Consider the following 13,675-nt stretch of genomic DNA (forward strand, 5'->3'; position numbering starts at 1 on the left):
TGAATGTGGCATTACTGACAACTGTCCTCATTTTGAAATCAAATTACAGTGTACTAAGATGAGGAAGCAAAGCAGATTTGGGATTATGAGTGAAATAATTTAAAAAAGTCTTAGGGGTATGATCAGACTATTGGGTAATTCAGTAGAAAAATGTCAACTGATTGAGATTCTGTGTTCCCTGATTTCAGAGAGAAGTTAGGATATATAAGTAAGACGAGGAGACTAGGAAGCCAAGCATAAGTGATAATTTTGTGCCAGGGTGTGTATACATCTGTTTATCTTCTTGCTTTACCACTAAGGTTGCTCCTAGAGGAGAGTTTAAATATGTGTTGGAGCTAATCTCTGTGGATTACACAAGAAACCACATCCTACAGCTCTCCCTGAAACACCCCTTATGATTTCAATGGATTTTGGTTTTTGCATTTTTAGAAATAACAAAATACTTTGAAAACTCATCTACTTTATTACCACCACAAGTGAGTCAGCTGACTCCACATTTTAACACAGTGACAGTCACAGAGGAATGGAGGAATGAGTAGAGTTATCAATATATGTGCTTTTAAGAAGTATGACAGGGTAGCAGCTATTTCCAGGAACCAAAACATGGGTCAGCAGCTGTGCAAGAAAAGTGATGGAAGAAATGACTCATTTCAGAGGAGTTCTATAACATATTAGTTCTATAATGTATCTTCAGCACCCAATTAAATACCCGCTTTGATCTAAAGATAAGGATTTACAGTTAAGGTCCCATTTATGATTTGACTGGTAGGGTCTGAATCATTTTTACTATTGTTTTGACTATTACTTGAAACCTAGAGTAGTACTTGGGATATGTGTTGTGTATTCTGTGAACATGTGCTATTTTTAGATTAGATAACTTCTGTCTCGAACCCCTGTTAATTTGTTTGTTTTTGTTTATTTGATAGTGGTTTCAGTAAATGGATATATCTGAAAAATTGCAAAGCCACTATTAAAATAAGTTATTATTATATATAGCATGGAACTTCACATTCCTCCTTTGAATCCGACAGAGCTTCACCATATCCTTAACAACGTGGGAAAAACATGCTATTATTTTTCTTTATAAAATTTCTCCTGTTAGGCTGTGATGGTTGTCATCAGCAGTAACTCCTCTGAAGGCTTTGTCAAAAGAGTTGAAAAAATTGGAAAGGTGTGAATGAAGCTGTTTGCTGAATATAAAGAAAAGAGCATTGAAATACAATTCACACTCTTACTTCTCCTTCTATGCTTTCAGATATTTGACATTTGAAAATATTGCTTCTAGAAGACATGCCCTATATAATTCTTACTTTAAGGAGCAAGTTGCTTTTATAATTGTTTTATTATTCTACCAATCAAGTATTTCCATTTAAATTAAATTCAATACCATTAAAAAAAAATCAAAAGTGCAGCCATTATTCAATTCCTGGGCTAAATAATTTTAGAAAGCTTTGTGTTATTGAACCTACAGGGTTTTTCTGTAGTTTTAACTCTTTCTTTCTGTGATTTTTCCCATTAGTCACGTAAGTGACTGCAATATAACAGACATTGAGGATAAAGAAGGACTGAATAGAACAATCCTTGGCCTCATGAAGTTGAGAATCTAGCAAGGGAGTCAAACAATTCACTCATTCAGAGACAATTTATTGAGTGCTTGGCCTAAGATGAGCACAACAAAACCCCAGCCCAGAGGAATCATTTTAATGGGAGAGATAGATGATAAGTAAGCCAACTTAAAAAAAAAAGTACTGGAAAAAAAAAGTACTGGTTTTTCTTTAATAGTGATGCATATTTGAACTAAATAAGCACATTTTAAAAAGAGCAGTGATTGAGAAGAGGCTTTTTAACTGAGTGGTCCGAAAGGGCCTCCCTGAAAAAGTCTGTTTTGAACAGATTTCTGAATAATATCAGCTAGGAAGCTGCGTAAAAATCTCAGGGATGGGTGATTTTTCCAGTCAAAAAACTGTAAAGGATCCAAAGTCACAATAGAGCTATAAGTTTCTCTAATAAAGTAACTTCGGACAAAGAATGAGAAGAAATAACTAACCCAGGTTTGAAAGAAATGGGACAGACTTTCTATGGAATTCATATTTAATTAAAGCTTTAAAGGACCAAAATACAATAGAGCAAAATTCTGGTCACGGTGATATACCTAATGAAAGTTCATAAACAAGGTGTGGGAAGCAAAGAGTGTGTGGGAATGTTGGTAAGAACAGTGGGGAAGAGTCATCCCTGAACATGTTCTTAAATGAAGCAATTCTTGTGTTGTTTTAAAGGGTAAATTGGAGTTTGCCTAAGTGATTAGAGAAGGATGCCTCAGCTTATGGAAGTTCAAAGCCATAAAGATGTGATAAACTACTGCGGACATTTTCATGTATATTTGGTGTTGATTCTAGTAATGGTGATCTAAAAACTCCTACTTAGGACAACTAAAAATCCAGACAAAATAGCTTTTAAAATTAAAAATATCAGAAAGATTATAAAAATTAAGTGTGGGATTACTGGGCCAAAATACGAAATACAATGAGAGCCTAGAGATATATGCCCTGAAGCCATTTTAGCTATGAGAGCATTTGAAACTGCTAAAACACACTGAGCTGTGTTGTTAATAGACTCTTGATACTAGAGAAACAAAATTCAAAATCCAGCAGCAATCAAATTTGAGGACTTTGGTACAACCCAAATGTAAGTTGAGATCCCCAAAGCACAAGGAGAAGCAGAAATAAGACTTCTGTGTAAACTGATAAAGTCAATCACTGAATTTGGAGTATGATTGTCTTGTAGAGTCTCAGATATAAGAGATATCCTGCCAAGGAGGACCATACCATTATTATAGCTCTTAATTATCCCTACTCAATAAGAGTTTCAAATATAATGTCTTGAACATAGCAAAATGGAACAAAGCACACAAAGAAAAACCATTAACAAGATTTGATAGACAAAATGGGATTAAGTATGATGTTAAAATGATCAATAAAGATTGTAAAATGGCTTGATTACTCTGCTCAAAGAAATGAGAGGGGAAGCAAATTGAACAAAAAACTGAAACTAAAAATGATATTGAGAAAGGTTTTATAAATGAACCAAATGGATACTCTAAAACTTTATAGATATGACAGCTAATTTAAGATACCACAGGGGTGCCTGGGTGGCTCACTTAATTAACCCTCCAATTCTTTTTACTTTTTTTTTAACACCTTAATTTTATTTTATTTCTTTCACTTTGGCTCAGGTCATGATGTCAGGGTTGTGAAATAGAGCCCAGAGTTGGGCTCTGTGCTGAGCCTGGAGCCTGCTTAAGATTCTTTTCCCTTCTTTTTCTATCCCTCCCTGCGCTCTCACTTGCTCGCTCTCTCTTGCTTGCAAATAAATAGATAGATAGATAGATAGATAGATAGATAATAGACAAAGCAAAATAAAAGCAGATTATGAAAATAAATATAAAGATTTTGAAATGAAAACAAGTTCAAAATAAAATAGAGAAGACCTACACAGCTAAAAGTTCATTCAGAAAATCTACTATTAAAGAAGTCAGTATGACACAATGTTAAGATATCAAAAGATTGGAGCATGTACTTTACAGAAAGGGTAATCCAAATGACCACTCATATATAAAAACTGTTTAGCTTTATTATGAATCTGGAATTAAATTAAATTAAATTAAAAATAAATTAAAACCTAAAATGACATACTATTACACACTTACCATATTGGGCAACAGTAAAATTGTCTTGCAAGAATGTGAAAGAATGAAAGTGCCCATAATGAAAACATTTGAGGTAAGTTGGACAATATTTAGAAAACTTAAAAATAAAAATAAAGATTTGGTCCATTCCTAGAAATACAACATGGAACTAAATGAATATTTTCACCAGGATATGCAAACAGATGATTATAGCTATTTCATTCATAACGGCAGATCAGTAGTGGTCTATTTGCACAATGTTACATTAAATAAGAGAGAATATTAACAAACTGGGATGAGGGGCTAGGTTGTTATCATAAACAGATCTTCTATGGTGCTGATTATGTTCTATTTCTCAAAATCTTTAAGTTAAAAAAGTTTTCAAATTTATATCTAGATAGATAGATGATAGATAGACAGATATCCCAGAAGCTGCAATGCTAGGCTAAGACCAGGCTTTAAAGGGCTTTTCTAGACACTACTAAATACTTGAAACCATTCATTATATCATAGCTCAGTGTTTAAATCTCCATTTGTTTCCTCAGTTTCCTAATATTTATCTTAAAGTGACCTGATCCAGACTTTTGATCACTTTGTCTAAATATTTCTATTTTAACAAAGTCCTTTTTAACACTGAGAGACTAAAACTTAGAAAGATACTCTGATTGTTATCTTACTAGAGTGGAAAATAGTTACCCATTAACTAATGATATCCATGTCTACATTAGATCCATGACATTTTTAATTCTTGGGAGCTTTTGGTTAAATGAATTTTTTAAGCTTCCTTTAAATAAAGCTTTAAGCCATCACCACATGAACAAAATTAAAGAACTAAATGAAAACAGGCCAAGTATTTACAGAGTAATAGAATGTGCAGTGGAAAGAGGACAATTCTGAAATCATAAAGCCTAAATTAGTGTGATGCATCTTTACTAGCCATGTAATCATAAACCAGTTATCTAAATGTGTTAGCCTCAGTTTTTTCACCCATGAAATGGTGATGATAATACTTATTATGCAGAGTTGTTTTGTGGGTGTGATGAAGCATGGAGCATGAGAGTCTCATATTCCATGCTAAAATGATAGCTATTTTTATACTTCTAATAATTCTAATAATAGTAATTAAATTGTTCAAAATGGTAATATTCATTTATATTGAGGCATTGTATTGACTATTCATAGACACATTTACCAAAATAAATTTCATTTTACTTTACCCCCTCTGAGGATATATATTCCCTAATTCAATATGAATCTCACTATGAATAATAATTATCAGAATAAATATGCTGATTTTTCTTCTCTTTATTTTGAGGGAAGTATCCTTTACTGTTGAACATAAAGAAGCTTAAGCAAGTCTGTCTTATTCAAAATTTGCATGCTGCTTTCTTATGAACCTAGATGATAGAGTTGTATGAAATAAATTCATGCAGTTAAGACATTTATGTTTGGAAAACTGGGTGGTCAGTTTAGTATTTCAAAAGAAGATTTTAAATTTAAACCTTAAAGCTGAGCTCTTTCAGCCTTATTTATAGACCATCCTGCATGCTTCATAAGTACTCCTTCATTGTAAACTAAGTAATAGTTTTTGTCACAGTGTATATAACGAAAATGGATTTTATATTCTATTATTTCAGAGTTAGTTGCAGTTTCTACTTCCTTACTTCCTTTTTTGAAAAATAGATTAATTCTAAAAAAAGTTTTTTCAAGCTTTATTGAAAAATAATCGACATATTATAATTTGTAAATTTAAGAAATGATTTCTTATAACATTGCAAACTTTTAACATTGTGTCAATTTTGTACAATTTGATAAATTGGTATACATCTTTATTGCAATATAATCTACATAAAAATGTTAATACATCTACTATCTCGTATAGTGGCCATGTTTTTTATGCATGTATCGTAAGGAATTTTAAGATCTACTCTCATAGCAACTTTTATGTATATAGTATAGTAGAGATAAACTTCAGAGGTCTTGTGGGTTTTGTTCCAGACTGCCTCAATAAAGTGATTATCTCAATAAACTAAGTCAAATTATTATTATTTTTTTTGGTTTCCCAGTGCATATAAAAAATTATGTTTCCCAGTGCATATAAAAATTAAACACTATACTGTACTGTTCAAAAGCATTATGTTTTTAAACAAAAACAATGTATATACCTTAAGTAAACTAGTTCTGAGTTTTCAGTGGGTCATAATTACTGATCACAGATCACCATAACAAATACAATAATAATGAAAAAACTTGAAATATTGCAAGAATTACCAACATGTGACAGAGAGACACAAAATGAACAAATGTTGTTAGAAAAATGGTGGCAGCAGACCTCTTTTATACAAGATTGCTATAAACTTTCAACTTGTAAGAATGTGATATATACAAAGTTTAATAAAGGGAAGCACAATAAAAAAGTATGTATATTTTATTAACTATGATCATGATGCTGTACATTAGATCCCCAGAACTTTTTCATATTATAGTTGCAAGTTTGCACCCTTTGACCACCTTACTCCACGCCAGGTTCACCCCTTGTCAACTCAACTCTAAGTTTCCATTAGTTTGCCTTTTCCTCAGATTCTGTATGTAAGGGATATCACAATACATAAATTAAAAAATATATAAAATCTCTGAAATATTTCACTTAGTATAACACCTTCAAGAGCCATCCAGGCTGTTGTAAATGGCAGTATTTCTTAATTTTTCATGGTTAAGTAGTATTCCATAGTATATATTTACCATACTTATTTTATTCATTCATCCATTAATGGATACTGAAGTTATTTCCATCTCTTGCTTAGAGTTAATAATTTTATAATAAACATAAGAGTGCAGATATGTCTTTGAACAGTGACTTCGTTTCCTTTAGATATATACCTAGAAGTGGGATTACTGAATCATATGGTAATTTTACTTTTAATAATATGAATAATCTCCATACTGTTTTCCATACAAATTTATATCCCTATCACAGTGCATAAGTTCCCCATTTTCCCCAATATTTACCAAAATTTGTTAGTTTCAATTTTTTGGTGGTATATATTCTAATAGGTAGTAATATCTTGCTGTGTTTTTCAGAGGTAAACAACAGCAACAACAACATAATGACTTTGCCCTGAGTTTTTTACGTTGAGCACTTTTTAATGCTCCTGTTGGTCATTTATATAACTTTTTTGAAAAAAAAAGTCTATTGAGATCCTATTGCTATTTTTTTAATTATATATATTTTTTCTATTTGTATCTGTTGGTTATTAACCTCTTTTCAGATATAAGATTTGTAAGTATTTTCTTACATTCTGTGGATTGTGTTTTCATTCTTTCTCTCTCTCTTTTTTTGGCAATGCAGAAACTTTAGTTTGATGTAATACCATTTATTTATTTTTGCTTTTTTTGCTTTTGTTTTTGGTCTGGTATCCAGAAAACTATTGGCAAGACCAATGTCAAGGAGAATTTTTCCTATGTTTTCCTTTAGGAAATGAAGTTTCATGCATCACCTTTCATCTATTTCAAGTTAAAACTTATGAGTGATATAAGGTTCCAGTTTCATACTGTTTATGTGACTATTCAGTTTTAAATATCATTTATTGAACAGATTATTTACCCATTACATATGTTGGCCCCTGTCAAATATTAGGTGACTGTATGAAAGGATTTATTTCTGGACTCTCAATTCTGTTCTACTTGTTTATTGGTCTGTTTTTATGCCAGTATACTTTATTGTTTTGAGCATGAGGGCTTTGTAGTATAGTTTCAAATCAAGAAGTGTAATTTCTCTTCCTCATTGTTTCTCAGAACTGCTTTGATTATTTGTTGTCTTTTATGGTCTCATATAAATTTTAGGATTCTTTACTTACTTCTGTAAAAAAATAATATTGGATTTTTTTTAAGATTTTTAATTTATTTATTTGACAGAGAGAGATGACAATCAGGCAGAGAGGCAGGCGGAGAGAGAAGAGGAAGCAGGCTTCCTGCTGAGCAGAGAGCCTGATGCGGGGCTCGATCCCAGGACCCTGGGATCATGACCTGAGCTGAAGGCAGCGGCTTAACCCACTGAGCCACCCAGGCGCCCCTAACATTGGATTTTTGATAGGAATTGGATTTACAGATGGTTTTCGGGAGTATGGACATTTTAACAATGTTAATTCTTACCATTCATAAATATGAGCTATCTTTCCATTTGTGTCTCCTTCCATTTCTTTATCAATGCCATAATTTATGGAGTACAGATCTTTCATCTTCTTAGTTAAATCTATTCCTAAGTATTTTATAATTTTTGATGCTATTGTGAATTAGATTGTTTTCTTTAGTTTTTCAGATAGTTCATCATTAGAGTGTTAAAATGCTCCTGTCTTGTGCTTACTTTGGCAGCACATATACTAAAATTGGAATGATGCAGAGAAAATTAGCGTGATCACTGAACAAGGATGACATGAAAAACTGGGAAGCAGTCCATATTAAAAAAAATGAAACAAAACAAAATTCTTGTCTTTTATATATTGATCTTGTTATTGGCAGCTTTACTAAATTTGTTTATTCAAATTTTTTTGTGAAGTGTTTAGGATTTTTTAATATGTAAGTTCATGTTATCCAAAAAAAGAAAATTTTACCTCTTCTTTTTTTTTTTTGAAGTCTCTTATTTCTTTGTGTTCCATGTTTCTCTGGCTAGGACATCCAGTACTATGTCAAATGAGAGTAGTGAAAGTGGACACACTTGTCTTTTTTCTGATCTTTAAAAGGAAAACTTTCAAACTTTTTTGATTGAATATGAGATTAACTCTGGCTTGCAATATGTGTTTTTTCTTTAATGGATTTTTTAAATTATTTTTTTTAATTTTTTATAAACATATAATGTGTTTTTATCCCTAGGGGTACACGTCTGTGAATCTCCAGGTTTACACATTTCACAGCACTCACCATCACCCACCATAGCACCTGCCCTCCCCAATGTCCATACTCCCACCATCCTCTCCCAACACACCTCCCCCCAGCAACCCTCAGTCTGTTTTGTGAGATTCAGTCTTTTATGGTTTGTCTCCCTCCCAATCCCATCTTCTTTTATTTTCCTTTTCGTACACCTGAAACCGTCTATGTTGCATCTCTACTTCATCATATCAGGGAGATCATAGGATAGTTGTCTTTCTCAGATTGATTTATTTCGCCAAGCATAATACCCTCTAGTTCCATCCACGTCATCACAAATAGCAGGATTTCATTTCTTTTGATGGCTGCATAGTATTCCATTGTGCATATATACCACATCTTATTTATTGATTCATCTGTTGAAGGACATTTAGGTTCTTTCCATAGTTTAACGATTGTGGACATTGCTGCTATAAATATTTGGGTGCATGTGCCCCTTCAGAATGCCACGTTTGTATCTGTAGGGTATATACCCAGTACTACAATCACTGGGTCATAGGGTAGTTCTATTTTCAGCATTTTGAGGCACTTCCACGCTGTTTTCCAGAGTGGTTGCACCAGCTTGCATTCCCACGTACAGTGTAGGAGGGTTGCCCTTTCTCCACACCCTCGCCAGCATCTGTCATTGACTGACTTGTTCATTTTAGCCATTCTGAAAGGTGTGAGGTGGTATCTCATTCTGGTTTTGATTTGTATTTCCCTGATGCCGAGTAATGTGGAGCATTTTTTCATGTGTCTGTTGGCCATTTGGATGTATTCTTTGCAGAAATGTCTGTTCATGTCCTCTGCCCATTTCTTCATTGGATTATTTGTTCTTAGGGTGTTGAGTTTGATAAGCTCTTTATAGATTTTGGATACTGGCCCTTTATCTGTTATGTCATTTGCAAATATCTTCACCCAGATAACTTCTGACAGTCATCTTTTGGCTTTGTTAACTGTTTCCTTTGCTGGGCAAAAGCTTTTTGATCTGATGAAATCCCAATAGTTCATTCTTGCCCTTGCTTCCCTTGCCTTTGGCGATATTCCTAGGAAGTTGCTGCTGCTGAGGTCAAAGAGGTTGCTACCTGTTCTCTCCTCAAGGATTTTGATGGATTCCTTTCTCACATTATGCTTCTTCATCCATTTCCAGGCTATGTTCATGTATGGTGTAAGGAAATGGTCCAATTTCATTATTCTACATGTGGCTGTTGTACTTTCCCAACACCATTTGTTGAAGAGGCTGTCTTTTTTCCATTGGCCATTCCTTCCTGCTTTGTTGATGATTAGTTGACCATAGAGTTGAGGGTGTATTTCTGGGCTCTCTATTCTGTTTCATTGATCTATGTCTGTTTTGGGGACAGTTCCCTACTATCTTGATGATGACAACTTTGTAATAGATCTTGAGGTCTGGAATTGTGATGCCAACAACTTTGGCTTTCTTTTTCAATATTTATCTGGCTATTCGAGATATTTCCATATATATTTTAGGATTATTTGTCCCATTTCTTTGAAAAAAATGGATGGGATTTTGATAGGGATTGCATTAAATGTGTAGATTGCTTTAGGTAGCATAGACATTTTCACAATATTTGTTCTTCCAATACAGGAGCATGGAACATTTTTCCATTTCTTTGTGTCTTCTTCAATTTCTTTCATGAGTACTTTAGTGTTTTCTGAGTATAGATTCTTTGTCTCTTTGGTTAGCGTTATTCCTAGGTATCTTAGGGTTTGGGGTGCAATTGTAAATGGGATTCACTCCTTAATTTCTATTTCTTCAGTCTTGTTGGTTTAAAAAAAATGCAACCAATTTCTGTGCATTGATTTTATATCCTGACACTTTACAGAATTCCTATACAAGTTATAGCAGATTTGGAGTGGAGTCCTTTAAGTTTTCCACATACAGTATCATATCATCTGAAAACAGGGATAGTTTGACTTCTCTTTTGCCAATTTGGCAAAATTTGGGTGTCTTTAATTTCTTTTTGTTGTCTGATTGCTGAGGCTAGGACTTCTAGTACGTTATTGAATAGCAGTGGTGATAACAGACATCCCTGCCGTGTTCCTGACCTCAGCGGAAAAGTATTCAGTTTTTCTCCATTGAGAATGATATTTGCAGTGGGTTTATCATAGATGGCTTTGATAATATTGATGATATGTGCCCTCTGTCCCTACACTTTGAAGAGTTTTAATCAGGAAGGGATACTGCACTTTGTCAAATGCTTTTTCAGCATCTATGGAGAGTATCATATGGTTCTTGTTCTTTCTTTTATTGATGTGTTGTATCACATTGATTGATTTGCAGATGTTGAACCAACCTTGTAGCCGTGGAATAAATCCCACTTGGTCGTGGTGAATAATCCTTTAATGTACTGTTGAATACTATTGGCTATTATTTTGGTGAGAATTTTCGCATCTGTGTTCATCAACGATATTGGTCTGTAGTTCTCTTTTTTGATGGGATCCTTGTCTGGTTTTGGGATCAAGGTGATGCTGGCCTCAGTAAAAAAAGTTTGGAAGTTTTCCTTCCATTTCTATTTTTTTGGAACAGTATCATTAGAATAGGAATTAATTCTTCTTTAAATGTTTGGCAGAGGGACGCCTGGGTGGCTCAGTTGGTTAAGCAGCTGCCTTCAGCTCAGGTCATGATCCCAGCGTCCTGGGATCGAGTCCCACATCTAACTCCTTGCTCCGCAGGGAGCCTGCTTCTCCCTCTGACTCTGCCTGCCACTCTGTCTGCCTGTGCTTGATCTCCCTCTCTCTCTCTGTCAAATAAATAAATAAAATCTTTAAAAAAAAATTAAATGTTTGGCAGAATTCCCCAGGGAAGCCATCTGGCCCGGGGCTTTTGTTTGTTTGGAGATTTTTGATGACTGTTTCAATCTCCGTACTCGTTATAGGTCTGTTCAGGTTTTCTATTTCTTCCTGGTTCAGTTGTGGTAGTTTATATGTCTCGAGGTATGTATCCATTTCTTCCAGATTGTTGAATTTGTTGGCATAGAGTTGCTCATAGTATGTTCTTATAATTGTTTGTATTTCTTTGGTGTTGGTTGTGATCTCTACTCTTTCATTCAAGATATTATTTATTTGGGTTCTTTCTCTTTTCTTTTTGATAAGTCTGGAAAGGGGTTTATCAATCTTATTAATTCTTTCAAAGAACCAGCTCCTAGTTTCATTGATTTGTTCTATTGTTTTTTTGTTGTTGTTGTTCTTGGTATTTTGTGGTTTTTGTTTCTTTGTTTCTTTGTTTTTATTTCATTGATTTCTGTTCTGATCTTTATAATTCCTCCTCTCCTGCTGGGTTTAGGCGTTCCTTGTTGTTCTTTCTGCAACTTCTTTAGCTGTAGGGTTATGTTGTGTATTTGAGATCTGAGAGAGAAGCGTGGTTGCACATGTCTGTCGCTGCGCTCCACAGGAGCAAGTGTGGGGAAGGCGCAGCACGCCGCCCCCAGAGAAGAGAAGGAGCCGTGGCCTTGTGGTCGGGAAAAGGTCGGGAAGCAGGAGAGCCTGCCCTGGCAGGAACAGCGGGCCAGTGGCAAGACAAATGACACACGATCCCTGTGCGGAGAGAGAAATCTTGGCTGCTAAGGAGACATGAAGGGACGACTAGGACAGGGACGCGTGCTCCACTCTGAGAAAGGAGTCTGGGCAGAAGGCAGGCCTGTCCTGTGCCTCTGGTCCCAAGGGGACAGCATCTCCTGGCCACCTGTCCCAAGGGCAATCGGGCTTGCCCCCAGGTGCCATACCCGGAACTCGCAGAAACAACGCCATGGAGAAACGGGCAGTCAGATGCCGACTTCCACCAAGAGGTGGCAGTGTTGTGGGTGGCAGGGGGTGTGCCTGGTAAGGAGTGGAGACAGTCCCCCACAGTTCCCCATCCAAGTGCACCGGCCTTGTGTAGGGATCCTGTCGCTTCCTCTCTCCTGTGCTGAAGGCACTGGCCTAGACCCCGAGTCTGCCTGAGCGCCCGAGCAAAAGGCAAAGCCTTACCTACGCCAGGAGATGGCAATAGGCATAGAGTGCCATGCTAGGCCATGCACGCTGCTGAAGGGTTGTGACTGTGTCTGCTTAGTTCGGCTTAGTAAGGTGAACCCTCGGCGCGAACTGGGAGCCCGGGAATGCAAGGCCCAAGAGGAACAGCTCTCCCGCGGCTCTTCATTTCTGCCTCCACAGAGCGAACGACCATAGCCTTGCTAAGGAAGCAGCAGCGAAGTGTGGTTCGCACCAAGCTGAAAACCTCTGCGAAAGCATAGCAGTCGCTAGGAAATCAGAGTTGGTTCTGTGGGCTGCTTTTGTTGCTTGCCTTAGCCTAGTGTTGGCAGCATGATGGGAGAAACCCGCATAGAGCGAAAGCCTCTTTGCCGGGGCATCCCCTCTGGGAAAACACAGCATTCTTTGGGAAGTCAGAGTCTGGTCTGTGGGATGCTGCCTGCTGCTTGCCAGAGCTAGTCTCCACAGCACGGTGTAATAAACCGCATGGAGCGAAATCCTCTTTGCCTGGGCATCCCCTCTGCTTGAGAGAGTAGCGCGGTGGCGCCTGTGGAAAGAGCCTTAAGGAAAGGGACACGTCTGTCATGGCAGAGAGATGGAAGCCTGGCTGCTAAGGAGACACGAGGGGAAGATTAGGGCAGGGGAAAGGGCTCCACTCTGAGGAAGGAGTCTGGGCAGAAAGCATGCCTGTCCTGAGCCTTTGGGCTCAAGGAGACAGCAGCTCCTTGGCCACCTGTCCATGGTGGAGACAAGGGCTTGCCACCATGCGCCTACCCTGAACTCGAGAAACAACTCCCAGAAAGAACTGGCCATCAGATGCCGGCTTCCTCCAGGACTTGGAAGCTTGGAGGAGGCACGGGGTTTAAGGGGAAGGAGTGGGGACAGTCTCACAAAGCTCCCTATTCAGTGCACGGGCGGTTGCAGGGATCCTGTCACCTCTCCTTTCCTGTGGGGAAAGCACTGGCTAAGTCCGCGAGTCCTCCTGAGCGGCAGAGTAAAGGGCCAAGCGATGCCTACCCGGGAGATGTTTGTGTGCATAAAGTGTCATCCTAGGAAATGCACACTACTGCACTTTTGTGGCTCTGTCCGCTTAGTTCGGCC

Source organism: Mustela nivalis (assembly GCF_964662115.1).
Source record: "Mustela nivalis genome assembly, contig: HAP1_SCAFFOLD_262, whole genome shotgun sequence".
Classification (NCBI taxonomy): Eukaryota; Metazoa; Chordata; class Mammalia; order Carnivora; family Mustelidae; genus Mustela; species Mustela nivalis.